General features: G+C 45.9%; 1 pseudogene; it reads left to right on the top strand.

Moving 5' to 3' along the window:
- Window positions 1-10122: 10122 nt before the first annotated feature.
- LOC124523565 (olfactory receptor 1361-like) lies at window positions 10123-11071 on the top strand (annotated as a pseudogene).
- Window positions 11072-17096: the final 6025 nt, after the last annotated feature.

The following is a 17096-nucleotide window of genomic DNA, read 5'->3' on the forward strand; positions in this document are numbered from 1 at the left end:
AGTACATTCATTTTCTCTTCCAAAAACTTTTCAAATAACAGTAATCAGAGAGGTGCCTGGGTGGCTCAGTTGGTTGGGTGTCCAACTTTGGCTCAGGTCATGATCTTGTGGTCCATGTGTTCAAGCCCCGCATCGGGCTCTGTGCTGACAGCTCAGAGCCTGGAGCCTGCTTCGGATTCTGTGCCTCCCTCTCTCTCTGCCCCTCCCCCGTTCATGCTCTGTCTCTCTCTCTTTCAAAAATAAATAAACATTTAAAAATTAAAATAACAGTACTTAGAGAAAGGACAGAAGACTTGCACACACGAACACTTCACCAAAGAGGATATACAGATGACAAAGACATGAAGAGACGTTCAACAGCACTAGCCATCAGGGAAATGCAAATTAAAGCCAAGAATGACATCAGAACACAGCTATCAGAATGGCTAAAATAAAAACTCTGACAATACCAAGTGCCAACAACCAGGACTTTCACACATTTCTGCTGGGAATGCAAAATAGAATGCCCATTCTGGAAAAGGATCTGACCGTTTCTTATAAAGTTAAATTTACACTTACCACATCATCCAACAATCTCACTCCTGGGTAAAAACCCTTGAGAAAGGAAGACTTCTGTACACGAATATTCATAGCAATTTTATTTGCAAAAACCAAAAGCTGGAAACAGCCTAACTGTCCAGTGGTCCATCCATGCAATGGAATACTACTCAGCAGTGAAAAGGAGCAGACTATTGATACAAGTGACAACCTGGATGGCTCTCAACCTGGATGCTGAGTAGGTCACATACTGCCTGATATTATTTACAACTTTCTTGAAATGTTAGGATTATGGGGGTTATAGTGACCAGATAATGGTTGCCAAGGGTTAGGGAAGGGGGGAGTATATTGACTGCAAAGGGGAGGCATGGGGGAGTTTCTTTGGGTTGATGAAACGGTTCTGTGCCCTGACTGTGGTGGTGATGGCATGACTCCATGCAACTGACAAAATTTCATAAAGCGTTTCAAAGCAATTGAGGGCATATAAAAAGTGATGCATTCCAAAAAAAGGTATTTAGTTCATAGTATTGTGCCACTGTCAATGTCCTGGTTTTTATAATTGTACCATAATTATATACTATTAAATATACAGAATATAAATCTATAATTATATATACATATATGTTATACAATATATAATTATAACTTTAATACGCTTTTCATATATAATTATATAATTATAAGAATGTTTCTGTTGGGGAAAGCTGAGTGAAAGATACACGGAATCACTTCATCTATGTTTGCGACTTTTATGTGAGTCTAAAATTATTTCCAAATAAAAAGGGCTTAAAAAGTAACAGGGAAGTGTACTTTGCTAACATTTTCTGTTTCACTAGATTGACTCTAGCTCTCAGCCTATTTTAAGGGGCATTAGTGCGATTTCTGTGCGCCAGGATGAATCGATTTACGGGTTGTATTAACCATTTTTATATCAACCCATCGTCAAAAATGAACCCCTGTCATGAAGGACAGCACATTGGGACAGTGTCAACCAGAAAATGCTGGTGGCATCATTTCTACCCCTAAAATAACCTCTGTGCCAGCCCCATTGTGACAGGGAAAGGCAGTGGCAAAGAAATTAGTTGTGATTGGAAAGAGTCTAATATTTTTCAGTTGTCAAAAAGCCCTTGTGATAAGGGTTTCTATCCACAACCTTAGCCATGAACTTGCTCCCAGGGTACCTTGAAGCATTAACCATTGTCAGGGTTAATCAGGGTGATCGGAAGTGACCAAGAGTTTATGTCATCCTCAGAGCTTCTCTTTTTTTCTTTTTTTTTAAGTTTTTTTAATGTTTGTTTGTTTGTTTTTGAGAGAGAGAGAGATAGAGCATGGGGGCGCCTGGGTGGCGCAGTCGGTTAAGCATCCGACTTCAGCCAGGTCACGATCTCGCGGTCCGTGAGTTCGAGCCCCGCGTCAGGCTCTGGGCTGATGGCTCTGAGCCTGGAGCCTGTTTCCGATTCTGTGTCTCCCTCTCTCTCTGCCCCTCCCCCGTTCATGCTCTGTCTCTCTCTGTCCCAAAAATAAATAAAAACGTTGAGATAGAGCATGAGCGGGGGAGGGGCAGAGAGAGAGGGAGACACAGAATCCGAAGCAGGCTCCAGGCTCTGAGCTGTTAGCACAGAGCCCGACGCACGACTCAAACTCACAAGCTGTGAGATCATGACCTGAGCCGAAGTTGGATGCTTAACCAACCGAGCCACCCAGGTGACCCTCTTTTTAACTTCAATTTGGGAGGAGTGTTTTATAATGCTCACAATAGTACTTTGTTTTTAAATAAATATACATGTAGCAGGGGTATGTGCCCAAATAGATTTTACCAGTAGCTATGCAAGCTCCGAAGTATTTGGAACATGAAAAGATGCACAACTGTATCATTCATGAAAGGAAATGCAAGTCAAAACCACAACGAGATAACACTTCACACCCCTTAGCAGCTATAGTAAAAAAGACGGACAATAACAAGTGTTGGTGAGGATGTGGAGAAGATGGAACTCGTATACGTTGCTGGGGGGAACATAAAGTGGGAGAGCCACTGTGGAAAACAGTTTGGCATAGTTCCCCAAAAAAGTTGAACACAGAATTGCCACATGACTCAACAATTCTGCACGTAGGGATGTACCCAAAAGAACTGAACGCAGAGACCCGAAGAGATATCAGTACATAGATGTTCACAGTGGCCCTATGCACAATAGCCAAAAGGCGGAAATACCCCAAATGTCCATGGTGAATGGATAAACAAAATGTGGCTCATTCATATGACGGAATATTACTCGGCCGTGAAAAGGAATGAGGCACTGACATACACTACAATGTGGATGAGCCTAGAAGCTGTCGTGCTGAATGAAAGAAGCCAGACACGAAAGCCCACATGCATCATTCCATTCATATAAAATGAGCAAATCCACAGGGACGGAAAGCGATTGGTGCTTGCCATGGTCTGGGGGAGAGGGACGGTCAGTGAGTACAGATGGGGGACAGCGTGTCCTTCTGGGGAGATAAAAGTGTTCTGGAACTAGATAGAGGTGGTGGTCGCACATTGTGAATATGCTACATGCCATTGAAGTGGTCGCTTCTGAATGGCTAATTCTGTCATGTGAATTTCACCTTAATTAAGAAATAAATGTCAGTAGGCTGTTGCTTCCAGCAAAGGGGAGCCACGGACATAGCCCAGAGGTGAGGCAGCTCCAGGCAGAGCTGAGGGGGCGGGGGGGGGGAGTCTGCTGGGCTCAGGCCCCACAGGGAAGGTCCCCCGAAGAGGCCCAGAGCCCCCTGCCACCTGCAGCTCAGGAGTAGAGGGAAAGGCCCAGAGCAAGCTGCAGTCGCCCTCCTCCCCAAAGAGACAGGCCAGTAGGACAGAGTGTGGAGCGGACAATTAGCACATGCCCCAGCAAGACACAGGGGACTGGGCTCAAGGAATGGGATGGAGGGATAAATCTGACTCTGTCAGGTCCTTGAGCTCCCTCTTGTGAGGCCAAAGACTTGCCTCTACATCACGTGTGGCCCACAACGCTCTCCCAGCAAAAGCTGGCTCACCTTTGGAGACACATCTCTGTGGCTAGAGGTGACACCTTCCGTAGGTGAGTGGGGAGAAAGGGAGGCAGACAGAGTCAACCACAAGCAGGGGACTGTGCAGTCTCCAGCCAGGCTTGCTGTGTGCCTCAGGGGAGTGACTTTGCCTCTCTGGGCTTCAGTTATTTGTCTGTATAATGAAAACAAAATAAAATAGGAAGTGTCCTGTGCTAAGAGGTCCTCACCGGAGAGCTTGAGGAGGTTTGGAGCAAAAGAAACTGCAAGGTGGGTGGTTGATTGTCCTTTCCAAGCTTCCTGATCCTAGAAATGGAGTAAGAGTGCCCATCTTAGAGGGTAAAGTAAGACGAAGCATGTCGAACTCCTTGCCGTGGCATGCACAGGAGGGATGTAAGAAAGGTTAACTGTTAGCAGCAGGGCAATGGGGAGCCAGTGCAGGGTTCTAAGCAAGGGAGAGGCATGTCATTTCACCGTGGCCATTATGGAGGCTCATCCAGAAGAGGAAATCTGGAACCAAAGAGCCCAGAGAAGGAGCAGCGTTGAAGTTGAAGAATGACAAGACAGGAACCTAGTAGGGTACTGGGAGGAGAGGAAGAAGAGAGGAAGCTCAGGTAGAACCTTCAGGATGCAGTGAGTGGGGCGGAAGGAGACCAGGCTACCACCCGCATCTCTGACCCAGGTGCCTGGGGGGGTCAGTGAGGCCAGTGCTAAGCCCGGGCACAGAGGTAGAAAAGGATTGGGGGTAGATGCTGAGCTGGGCTTGACACAGGGTCTGTGGGAGCCAGGGCAAGTTCAGCAAAGGTGGGGCACCCAAGAGATGTGTCTGGAGCTCAAGGGACACAGTGACCTTGACCTGAGAGTGAGGTGGAATCCATCATTTACTTACCCACCCATCTCTCCTGGTGAGTTCCTTGAAGGTATGTGGGGACCAGTATGTGTGTGCGTGTGTGTGTGTGTGTGTGTGTGTGTGTGTGTGTGTGATATTGCATAGATCATACTTCAGGCCGAAACATAGTTTGTATTCATCCTTCAGATTAAGAAGTAAAACATCCATGTACATCCCCCCCCACCATTCCCATATTCCCATACTGCCCATGTCGCTGCCCTCCCTACCCCTCTCTCTGACACACCCAACATCTACAGCTAGTGTTGATCACTCCCATACACATTTTGCACCTTTACTACAAGGGACATATCCATGAACAATCCATAGAATCATTTTGTGTGTTTTTAAACTTTACCTAAGCAACATTCTTCTTTATTTTATTTTATTTTATTTTATTTTATTTTATTTCACTTTATTTATTTATTTTGAGAGAGGCAGAGACAGTGCAAGTGGGGGAGGGGCAGAGAGCAAGGGAGAGAGAGAATCCCAAGCAGGCTCTGAGCTGTCAGCACAGAGCCCAATGTGGGGCTTGAACCCACAAACTGTGAGATCATGACCTGAGCCGAAACCAAGAGTTGGATGCTCAAATGACCGAACCACCCAGATGCCCCTTTTCTTTATTTTTTTAAATTTTATTTAAATCCAAGAAAGTTAACATACAGTGTACCATTGGTTTCAGAAGTAGGATTTCATGAGTCATCACTTACATATAACACCAGTGCTCATCCCAACAAGTGTCCTCCTCAATGCCCATCACCCATTTAGCCCACCTCCCACCCACTTCCCCTCCAGCAACCCTCAGTTTGTCCTCTGTATTTAAGAGTCTCGTATGGTTTGCCTCCCTCTCTGTTTTCATCTTATTTTTCCTTCACTTCATCTATGTTCATCTGTTTTGTTTCTTTAACTCCACATATGAGTGAAATCATACAACCTTCTTCTTTTTTAAAATGTTTATTTATTAGCCATACAGAGAAAGACAGATACCATATGGTTTCACTCTTATGTGGATCTTGAGAAACTTAACAGAAACCCATGGGGGAGGGGAAGGAAAAAAAAAGAAAGAGGTTAGAGTGGGAGAGAGCCAAAGCATAAGAGACTGTTAAAAACTGAGAACAAACTGAGGGTTGATGGGAGGTGGGAGGGAGGGGAGGGTGGGTGATGGGTATTGAGGAGGGCACCTTTTGGGATGAGCACTGGGTGTTGTATGGAAACCAATTTGACAATAAAGTTCATATATTGAAATAAATAAATAAATAAATAAATAAATAAATAAATGTTTATTTATTTATTTTGAAAGAGAGCACAAGAGCGTGAGTTGGGGAGAGGCAGGGAGAGAGGGAGAGAGAGAGAGAAGCCCAAGCAGGCTCCAAGGTATCAGTGCAGGGCTTGGGGCTCGATCCCATGAACCGAGAGATCATGACCTGAGCCCAGATCAACAGTCAGATGCTTAACCTATTGAGCCACCCAGGCACCCCATATACCACATTTTCTTGACCATCCACTGACAGATTCTTGGGTTGTTTTCCATATCTTGGCTATTGTGAATAATGCAGCAATGAACTTGGGATTGCAGATAGCTCTCAGCTATTCTGTTTTCATTTCCTTTTTAATTTTTTGAGGAACCTCCATATAGTTTTCCATAGTGGTTGCACCAGGATTCGGAATTGTACTCTACATATTATGGGGAGGGGGAATGGAATGCTACACAAAGGACAAGATTTAGTTTACTTCTGTAAAAGCTCCTCCTGCCTGCTTAACGAAGATGTTATTTTAGGGGCCAGAAGTGGAAAACAGAGCCATGTGGATATCTGAGGAAAAAGAATGTTTAAGCAGAGGGAACAGAAAGTGCAAAGGCCCTGAGGCAGAAGCATGTCTGGCTTGTTCCGGGAACATCAGTGATACCAGAAATGAGTGCAGTGGAGAGTAGGAGGTGAGATCATAAATGAGAAGGGAAAGATGGAAGGAGGTACGGTTCAAGGTGATTGTCATTAGGTCACTTGTAGCTTCAAAAAGTCAAGATTTTCTCTTAACATCAGTACCAATGTTCAAGGTGCTGAGTCCTTTCTCACCTTCTACTGAACAAACACTTCAAATTGAAAGCCAAGTCCTAGTTCTTGTAATCCTGTCTGAGATTTTTATATATTCAATACCTCTTCATGTGATTAAGCTCTAGCAATGGTTTAATTGTCCTATTTATTTGAAGAGCTTGATTGCATTAACATTTGTTCCACAGAGCTTCGCGGATACACTTTGATCAACTCTTAGGATTCCATAAATGGATTTGCTTTTACTCATGTCATCAAACAACAAATTCATTTTCATAAAATCTAGTCATGGACCTCCAAATAGTCTCCCACTCCCCGCACCTGGGGATTGATGTTTATTTTGTTGGTTTTCAGATAGCATCGTACATTTCTTCATTCTTGTAATATCTTTCACTTCCGTCTCAGTGGTTTTTTTTTTCAATTATTTTTATGTGTTCAGTTCTTTTTATGCATCAAATTACCATTAGCTTTAATAACCCAACCAAACCTTTTTTTGTAAAACCAGAGTATTGATGTCCCTCTTAGAAATGTATTTATTAAAGCCAAATCTTAACTAAAAACAAACCAAAAAACACACACCTTTATTTTCTAAAGGCTGACTCCTTTCCCACAATTTTACTGAGAAAAGGATTTACAAGACCTGACCTGATTTCCAGTCTGTTCTTTGCAGCTTTGGCTCCTCTCAGATTGTCCATTTGTGTCCAAATACGCCTCCAATTTTCACTATTTCCGTCTCCAGTTCTTCAGATACATTGGTTTATTCTCTGCATTTCCTGGATGCGTGGTGGCATATGTAAAGTTCTAAGAGACATATTTAAAGTATTCCATTTTAGTTATATCTTTTTTGACTCATTCAGCAACAACTAAACAAAAAGACTTGAATGATACCAAATTAAAACATCCAGAATGTTTTGCACACTTTGCCCAAAACTCTGGACTTACATTATATCTGTACAAACTCGCAGAAAGTCTTCACATGCATATTTTTCGTGGAGATGACATTTCTAAAACACCACCAAACTGTCACAAGCATCATGTGACCACCTTTTCAGATCCAATAAATTTGACTCTATTTTTTACTTATGTCAGATTTCGTTCAAATGTTGTTCTGAAATAAATCACACAGCCTCGTGCGATCAACCACAAACCTAAAACTACTTTCAAGGTCTTGAATTTCACTTTTAAAATAAATTACAGAAACAATTCTAGTGACACTGATCATGGTTGAGGTTTTAGTTACTTGAGGTAATTTTTCACAAAGTTGTTTTTTCTTTTCAGTAAATGGGTTTCGCCACGCACAGATCCATAGGTCTGAATGGTACTGTCATGCCCATATGGGTATTATAGTTTTTGAGGTTTTATTAATTATTTTGTTTCTGAAAAGTCTCAGTTACTTTTAACCATACATCGGAGTATTTTAAAAAGTCATATTACTTTTGGGGCACCAGGGTGGCTCAGTCAGTTAAGCGTCTGACTTTGGCTCAGGTCATGATCCCATGGTTCATGAGTTCAAGCCCCGCATCGGGCTCTGTGCTGACAGCTCAAAGCCCAGAGCCTGCTTCCGATTCTGTGTCTCCCTCTCTCTCTCTCTGCCTCTCTCCTATTTGCACTCTGTCTCTCCCTCTCAAAAATGAATAAACATTAAAAAAAATTTTTTATGGGATGCCTGGGTGGCTCAGTCGGTTGGGCGTCTGATTTCAGCTCAGGTCATGATCTCACAGTTCGTGAGTTCAAGCCCCACATTGGGCTCTGTGCTGACAGCTCAGAGCTTGGAGCCTGCTTCGGATTCTGTGTCTCCTTTTCTCTGCTCCTCCCTCACTCACGCTCTGTCTCTGTCTTTCCAAAATGAATAAACTTGAGTGAACAGCTTGTGAGCAGTATTTGGATCTAATACCTCTTTCACCTGTTACTTCCTATAAACTATCTATATTTTTATTGCTAAATAATTATTTGCCAAAAATATAAATTAGTTGTCATATTTTACAGTGAGTCTTACATCGAAGCAAAACTGTTTCAGGATGCTCTGACTTCTGCTATCATCAGATGTCGCAGGGTTACAATTCACAGTGAATAGCATTCCTCCTCTCCTCTCCCACAAATTCAGAGTACTGTTCATATTTACTAGGAACATGAAAAAGCTTATTGAAACCTTGTTGCCTTTTCATCCTGAATCCTTTTTTAAAAATTTTCTTAAATGCGTATTTATTCTTGAGAGAGAGAGGCAGAGTACGAGTGGGGGACAGGCAGAGAGAGAGGGAGACGCAGAATCCCAAGAAGGCTCCAGGCTCTGAGTTGTCAGCACAGAGCCTGACAAGGGGCTTGAACCCATGAACTGCGAGTCCATGACCTGAGCCAATGCCGGATGCTTAACCTACTGAGCCACCCAGGCGGCCCCTGGATCTTTTCTTTTTAATGTTTTATTATAAACTTGATTTGATAATTTTCCAAGCATTGCACACTTAATCACTTACGCAAAAGTTACAATGCACAAATGGTAAACGCCGAAGTAAATCTTACCTAAGACCAAAGCCCACCTCAGATTTGAGGATACTGACACACTGGTACCTCTCCTACAGTGCAGAGCATTTCATGAGCACATGACCACGCCGCTCACAGTGACAATAGCCAAATTGGCAAAAGGTTTGGCAAATATTTCTCAGATGTTGCCAATGTATCAGAGCTCATTGCAACCTTCAACAGCAATGAATTGAAGTATTGAGTTTATGTTATGATATGTATTGTTGATTAATTTTACTATTCTTTGGAAGGACTATAAGCGTATGCTCTAGCCTGTGCCAAACATTTCCGGATTTTATCAATGGACACTTGTGCTGGAACATGCTGGCTGTCTTGGAAGGGTGGTGGGGGGTCATGGCTCCTCTTGACGTGTAAGAACAGGCAATGTTTTTGAAAAGTATGGCGGTCCAGGGAAGCAGGGAAAGGGGGCAGTAGCTGGAGAGCTATTTGGGACAAAGAAGGGATTCTCTCAAAGATGGAAGGAATTCTGGAATCCTTGAGTCTTCCTTTAGATTCTCCCCACAGCAGGTTCTGAGTCAAGGACTTGAGTGCAAATAGTTTCGTTAGGAGGTAGTCCCAGGAGAGCCAATGAACGTTTGGGAAAGGGAGGCATGGATGAGCAGATTCCCACTTCGGGGCAGCTGAAGGGTGATGTTTCTAGGGATCCCAGAGAAAGCACACCTCAGCACTGCTTCACTCAGGAGTGATGAAGCCAGGGGAGTCGCCCAAAAAGCCCTGTCCTTTGCCGGCTATAAGTCACTCCAGGGAATGTTAATGCCCACATCCCCACATGTGAAGGCTGAGCTCGTGACTGTACCCAGATGAAGTCCTGGGGCATAGAGGTGAAGGGGATGAGGGTGAGAAATGGGCCCGGTGCTCGGCAGCAGTCCACCCATCTGCAGGTGGATGATGGAGAATGAACGGCGTATCACTGATGGAAATCATTCAGCAAAGCAGGTGGGTGGGCGGGGGTCCTGTTGCGGGAGAGCATGGAAAGAATGGATGAACGCCTGGAACTAGCGAGAGGGCATGAGATCCAGGGCGCGGTGCAAGGGCTGGCCGAGTCAGGACCCTGGACAAGTCCTGGGTTTCCTTTCTGATTGCTCCAAGATGGCGGTGGAAGGGGCAACTCTCACTGGGGTCTCTGAGTTCCTGCTCCTGGGCCTCTCAGGGAACCGCAAGCAACAGCAGCTGCTCCTCATACTCTTCCTGAGCATATCCCTGGTCACGGGACTGGGGAACCTGTTCATCGTCCTGTCCATCGCCACCGACTCCCAACTCCACACGCCCACGTACTTCTTCCTGGCTAAGCTGGCCTTTGTGGACATTTGCTTCACCTCCACCACCATTCCCAAGATGCTGGCCAACCTCGTGTCAGGACACAAAGGGATTCCTTAACGCAGGCTGCCTGACCCAGATCTTCTTCTTCATCTGGTTTGCTGGCATCGATAGCTTCCTTCTGATGGCCATGGCCTATGACCGCTATGCGGCCATCTGTCACCCTCTGCACTACGCTGTGTCTGTGATGCCACACCTCTGTGGCCTCCTGGTGGCTGCATCCTGGACTGCAGCCTTCAGGAACGCCCTGACCCACACAGTATTACTGACTCGCCTCTTGGTCTGCACCCACAACCGGGTTCCCCATCTCTTTTGTGACCTCAGCCCTCTGCTGAAGCTGGCCTGCTCTGACACCTTTCTCAATAATGCAATGTTGTACACCGGGGGCACCCTACCCATCATCACCCCCTTTGTGGGTATCTTGGTCTCCTACACATGCATTTTTGCCCCCGTGCTGAGGATCCCATCCACAAGAGGCAAGCAGAAGGCTTTCTCCACCTGTGGCTCTCACCTCTCTGTGGTGTTCCTGTCCTACGGGACACTCATCGGGGTTTATTTCAGCCCTACGTCCTCCCACACGGCCCAGAAGGACACGGCCGCTGCAGTGATGTACGTGATGGTTACTCCCATGCTGAACCCCTTCATGTACAGCCTATGCAACAGTGACAGGAAGGGCGCCTTGGGGGCCCTCATCGGTAGGAAGGCAGTGTTTATTCAGTGACCATAACATTGTGATGTTTCAGTGTCCAAATCCGGGGCCCATCTGTACTAAATTGCCCTGTATAGTTCCAATCTGAGATATTTCTTTCACTTCACTCTTGGTTCTCTGTTTATTACGTCATCCTTCCAACAGCTATTTATTGGACATCTATTACATTGCAGACACTCTTTGAAGGGCTGAGGGTCCAGCAGGGAACAAACAAAACCCCTGACCATGTGGTGCTCACACTGCAGCCTGAAGAACACATCACAGCTAAAAGAGAGTTCTCTCTGGGGCATCTGGGTGGCTCAGCCCATTGAGTGTCCGACTCTTGATTTCGGTTCAGGTCATGATCCCAGGGTTGTGGAATCGAGCCTCGCATCCAGCTCCGCGTTGACTGTGGAGTCTGCTTAAATTCTCTCTCTCTCTCTCTCTCTCTCTGTCTGTCTCTCTGTCTCTCAGGGTGCCTGGGTAGCTCAGTTGGTTAAGCATCTGACTTCGGCTTTGGTCATGATTGCACAGTTCATGAGTTTGAGCCCCACATCAGGCTCTCTACTGTCAGCACAGAGCCTGCTTCAGATCTTCTGTCTCTCTCTCCCTCTGCCCCTCTCCCCTGAGCTCACTCTCTCTCTCTCTCTCAAATAAAAAATTTCAAAAAAGGAAGTGCCTAAAAAAAGGAAGTGCTCTGCTGATGAGAGAGACCAGAACACAAGCCCCACTTTGGTTAAGATTCAGGTTAAGCAACTATAATAAAAAGACCCAATTGCAAAGGCTCAAGAGTTATAAGATTTTGCAGACTGCACTCTTTGTTTCTTTAACAACTTAGTTCCTTCAAAAAGCTTAGAGTAGACATCTGGTCTTGTTGTTTCCAGTGAGTTCCATTGCTAGGCACCAGATCCGATGGGCTTTTCTAGCCAGAGCTCTTGTGTTTATTTAACTTGCAATATTTGCTTCCTTGAACTACCTACACTTTTGTCACTCCCCGTTAATGGTCACCCGAAACAATAGCCTTAGGTGGGAGGCAAGATCCTTATTTACACTGTTTTGAAGGAACAGGAAGCTGTTGGCTCTTCTAACCTTGTGATGTTTCTGACTTTGAAACGTGGCCAATTCTCCTCCAAGATCATCTCTCTCTTGTGATGCCTTGCTGCAAGCGGCAAGCAGCAGCCAACTCACAGTGACATTCTAGCTCTTTCCAATCACTTCTGCAAACACAGGCTCAGGAGACATATGATCTACCTGTCAGGTTATCACCCATGGCAGTATTTCTGGACGAGGTTCTTTGGCATAACAAGGGTTACCAGCTTTCCCAGCCTGCAAAATTTGTGTCCTTAACCACCGGACCACACAGCTCATTCAACTGGTTCTTCGTTTGTGGGATGGCAACATCTCACTTCTGGTACCAGTTTCTATAGTGGTCAGGATGAACAGCTTATGGGCTGTATTAGTTTCCTGGGGATTCTGTAAAAACAAACAAACAAATAAAAAGACCAAAACCAACCAACCAAACAACCACAAACGAGGCGGCTTACACAGAAATTCGTTCTCCCACCGTTCTGGAGGCCTGAAGTCCAAAATCAAGGTGTTGGCAGATTGGCTCCTGCTGAGGCTGTGAGGGAAAATCTGTCCCGAGCCTCTCTTCTAGCTGGGGAGAAGCTGGTACTTTGCTGGCCATCTTTGGTGTCCCTTAACTTGTAGATCATGCCTTCGTCATTACATGGCATCCTCCTGGTGTGCATGGCTGCCTCCAAACACCCCCTTTTTATAAAGACACCAGTTCTCTTGGAGTAGGAACCCACCCTACTCCAGAATGACATCATCTTAACTATTATATCTGCAACAATCCTATTTTTAAGATATGAATTTGGGGAGGAGACATGAGGCAACCCATAACATTTTTTTAATGTTTATTTATTTTGAGAGAGAGAGAGAGAGAGAGAGAGAGAGAGAGAGAGAGAGAGAGAATCTCAGGCAGGCTCCACGCTGTCAGTGCAGAGCCCAACTCGGGGCTTGATCTCACGAACCATGAGATCGTGACCTGAGCTGAGATCAACTGAGATCAAGGAGATACCCTTCTGAGGAGCTCTGCAGCTGTCATAGATTTTGATTCCTCTGGTGCAAATTAGTGCCAACAGGCACAGGCAGGGGCCCTCGATTTCAAAGGAACTCTCCAGAACTCTTAGTAGGCTATTTGCTTTGAGTCAGTAACCACGCCCAAAGTTCTTTCCCAGACAGAATGTTTGCATTCCTTGATGTGCTCATGTCTCTCTAGCACATTAACGGTGGCTACTTGAGGTCATTTGAAAACAAAGGTCTTGGCAGACCTGTGTGCTGGTCTCAGCCCACTGTTGGTGATGCTCTGGCTGGGAACGCCTAAGGCACTCACCTGAGCCTGTGCTATTTGTGAGGGTGGCCACAGGCATTTCCCCCTCGACAGGAGTCAGTGTTGTGGTGGAACAGCCCTCGTGGTTCTTGCTACGATTACAGGGTACACCTCAGCAACAACTATTGAGGAATTTTGAAACAAATAAGACTCTTCTGCATATTTCTGGAGGGTACACAGCACACCTGGGGGCCACGCAGCAAGGTTATAGGGAAACAGAGAACATAGACTTCAGGCTCTGCGTTTACTAGGGTCCATGGATGAGGTGCCTTGGGTTTGGGGGGCTCACTCTCTATTGGCTAATTTAGAAATTTTTTTTTTAACATTTATTTATCTTTGAGAGACAGAGACAGAGTGCGAGTGGGGGAGGGGCAGAGCAAGAGGGAGACACAGAATCCAAAGCAGGCTCCAGGCTCCAAGCTGTCAGCACAGAGCCCGAGGTGGGGCTCGAACCCACGAACCGTGAGATCATGACCTGAGACAAGCCGAAGTCGGATGCTTAACCGACTGAGCCACCCAGGTGCCCCTGTATTGGCTAATTTAAAGCATAAGAACAAGAATTAGGGAGTTGGAAGGGGAAAGTGGGGTCACTCAAACGGTCCATTATTTAGATTATCCAGAGGTTTCTAAAAGGGGAACTTCATGCTGAGGGTTCCCTAATTCCTTATCTGGTGGGTCCATTAGTAACTGCGTCATGTTTATTCAAGATGGGTGACTTATTTGGTCATGAAAAAGAAGGAAATTCTACCCCGGGGCAGCCTGGGTGGCTCAGTTGGTTAAGCGTCTGACTCTTGATTTTGGCTCAGGTCATAATCCCAGGGTTGTGGGATCGAGCCCCGTGTCAGGCTCTGCGCTGAGTGTGGAGCCTGCTTGAGATTCTCTCTCCCCCTCTACCTCTCCCCACCTCTTAAAAAAAAAAAAAAAAAAAAAAAGGAAAACCTGCCGTTTGCGCCAAGATGGATGACTCCAGGGCATTGTGCTAATTGCAATAAGTCAGAGAAAGACAAATACTGTTTGGTCTCACTTATATGAGGAACCTAAAACAAAACAAACAAAAAAAAAAAAGAAAAAAAATTCCTAGATGCAGAGAACTGATGGATGGTTGCCAGAGGCTGAAGGGTGAGTGATAGGGAAAATGGGTACAGGTGGTCAAAAGGTACACACTTCCAGTTATAAAATAAATAAGTCATCGAGTGCAATGTCCAGCCTGGTGACTGTGGTTAATGATACTCTACCATATATGAAAGTCGCTAAGGGAGTGGATCTTAAAATTTCTCTTCACAAGAAGAAAGGAGAGTATAACCATGTGTGGTGACGGACGTTAACGAGAGGTACCGTGGTCTTTCACAATATATACAAATATCGAATCATTAGGTTGTACACCTGAAACTAAAAACAAACAAGTAAGCAAACAAACAAAACAATCTGAGTCAGGACAAGAGTCAGCGAACTATAGCCTATGGGCCAAATCTGGCTCACCACCTGTTTGGGTAAATAAAATTGGATTGAAACACATTTTTGAAAAAAATGGACACCTTGGGGTACTTGGGTAGCTCAGTCGGTTGAGCATCCAACTCTTGATTTCAGCTCATGATCGCAGGGTCGTGGGATCGAGCCCCCAGTCTGGCTCTGCACTGGGCATGGAGCCTGCTTAAGATTCTCTCTCTCTTGGGGCGCCTGGGTGGCGCAGTCGGTTAAGCGTCCGACTTCAGCCAGGTCACGATCTCGCGGTCCGTGAGTTCGAGCCCCGCGTCGGGCTCTGGGCTGATGGCTCAGAGCCTGGAGCCTGTTTCCGATTCTGTGTCTCCCTCTCTCTCTGCCCCTCCCCCGCTCACGCTCTGTCTCTGTCTCAAAAATAAATAAAAGACATTTAAAAAAAACAAAACAGGGGCGCCTGGGTGGCGCAGTCGGTTAAGCGTCCGACTTCAGCCAGGTCACGATCTCGCGGTCCGTGAGTTCGAGCCCCGCGTCGGGCTCTGGGCTGACGGCTCAGAGCCTGGAGCCTGTTTCCGGTTCTGTGTCTCCCTCTCTCTCTGCCCCTCCCCCCGTTCATGCTCTGTCTCTCTCTGTCTCAAAAATAAATAAACGTTGAAAAAAAAAATTAAAAAAAAAAATGGGGCGCCTGGGTGGCGCAGTCAGTTAAGCGTCTGAGTTCAGCCAGGTCACGATCTCGCGGTCCGTGAGTTCGAGCCCCGCGTCAGGCTCTGGGCTGATGGCTCAGAGCCTGGAGCCTGTTTCCGATTCTGTGTCTCCCTCTCTCTCTGCTCCTCCCCCGCTCATGCTCTGTCTCTCTCTGTCCCAAAAATAAATAAACGCTGAAAAAAAAAAAAAAGATTCTCCCTCTCTCTCTCTCTCTTTCTCTCTCCCCCCATCCCTCTCCCTCTCTCCCCTGCTCATGCTCTCACTCACTCTCTCTCTCTCTCAATCTCAAAAATAAGATAAAACAAAATAAAATGGACATTTTTTGAAACAGATGCCTCTTACCCTGCAGACGGCAATGCCCTGCTTAACCACGGGTTCCAAAATCAGGATCATGGGGTTTCTCCAACCCTTTGAGGACTCTCATCTGTGGACTTTTCTATCTCTATGCACCAACTCTTGTCCCCTGAGTCCACATCTTTCTTGTAATACTTTGCAAAACTCAGCAAGGAGCAACCAATTCACAATGATATTCTTGCTCCTTCTTTTTTAAATTGTTTTAATGTTTATTTATTTTTGAGAGAGACAGAGACAGAATGCGAGCGGGTTAGGGGCAGAGGGGGAGGGAGACACAGAATCCGAAGCAGGCTCCAGGCTTCGAGCTGTCAGCACAGAGCCCGATGTGGGGCTTGAACTCACGGACTGCGAGATCATGACCCGAGCCGAAGTCGGATGCTTAACCGACTGAGCCACCCAGGTGACCCTGTTCTTGCTCCTTCTAATCCCTCCATATAGAGATGCAGGCTTTGTAACCGCTTGAACGATCTTCCAAGTTCTCAACGATTATAGTTTCATCTTGGCCGTGACCTGAAGAGGATGCCCAGCTCTAGCCTGGGGTACCATGTCCTCACAACCCAGCCACTAAGCTAATGCCACCTACTGCCATGGCAGCACCCCACTTCCAGGACCGGCTACTCTATTTGTTAGGACAAAAGTTTAAAGCTCCAGCAAAAAGAGAGAATCCCAAAATGCAGTATTTCAACCAAGACAGAAGCTGATTTTTCTCTGAGTCCCGGGTCGGCAGGAAGCTCTCTCTTCATCCAGCCGTTTTAGGTACCAATTTCCATCCATCCCTAAGACACTGGGGTTGTTTGCAAGCTGGGTCAGAGGCATGTCCAAATTCCAGCTTGCAAACAAGGGGCCAAAGAGCACGAGGGAGGGAGGTCTTCTGTCCTCAGGCTTTAGCCCAGAGGGCACACACATAACTTACATTCACATCTCAGCAGTGAGGACTTAGCCACCAATGTGGCTTAACCACAAGGCAGACTGGAAAAGATACTGCAACTACAAGGTCACAATTCCATGTTATAGAGGAGGGGAGAATGGAAGCCAGCCTTTTCCTTCCCACGTAGCCTTGGGCCAGCCTGAGTTTTCTCTTATGTAAGATAAAGGTATTAACCCGTAAAGCACAGGAATGTGAGCAGGGTGACACAAGATAAGGTGTGGCATCCATGACGGGCAAGA

Source organism: Lynx rufus, unplaced genomic scaffold (assembly GCF_022079265.1).
Source record: "Lynx rufus isolate CCGP_SWC_20201006 ecotype Redwood Valley unplaced genomic scaffold, mLynRuf1.p SCAF_4, whole genome shotgun sequence".
Taxonomy (NCBI): domain Eukaryota; kingdom Metazoa; phylum Chordata; class Mammalia; order Carnivora; family Felidae; genus Lynx; species Lynx rufus.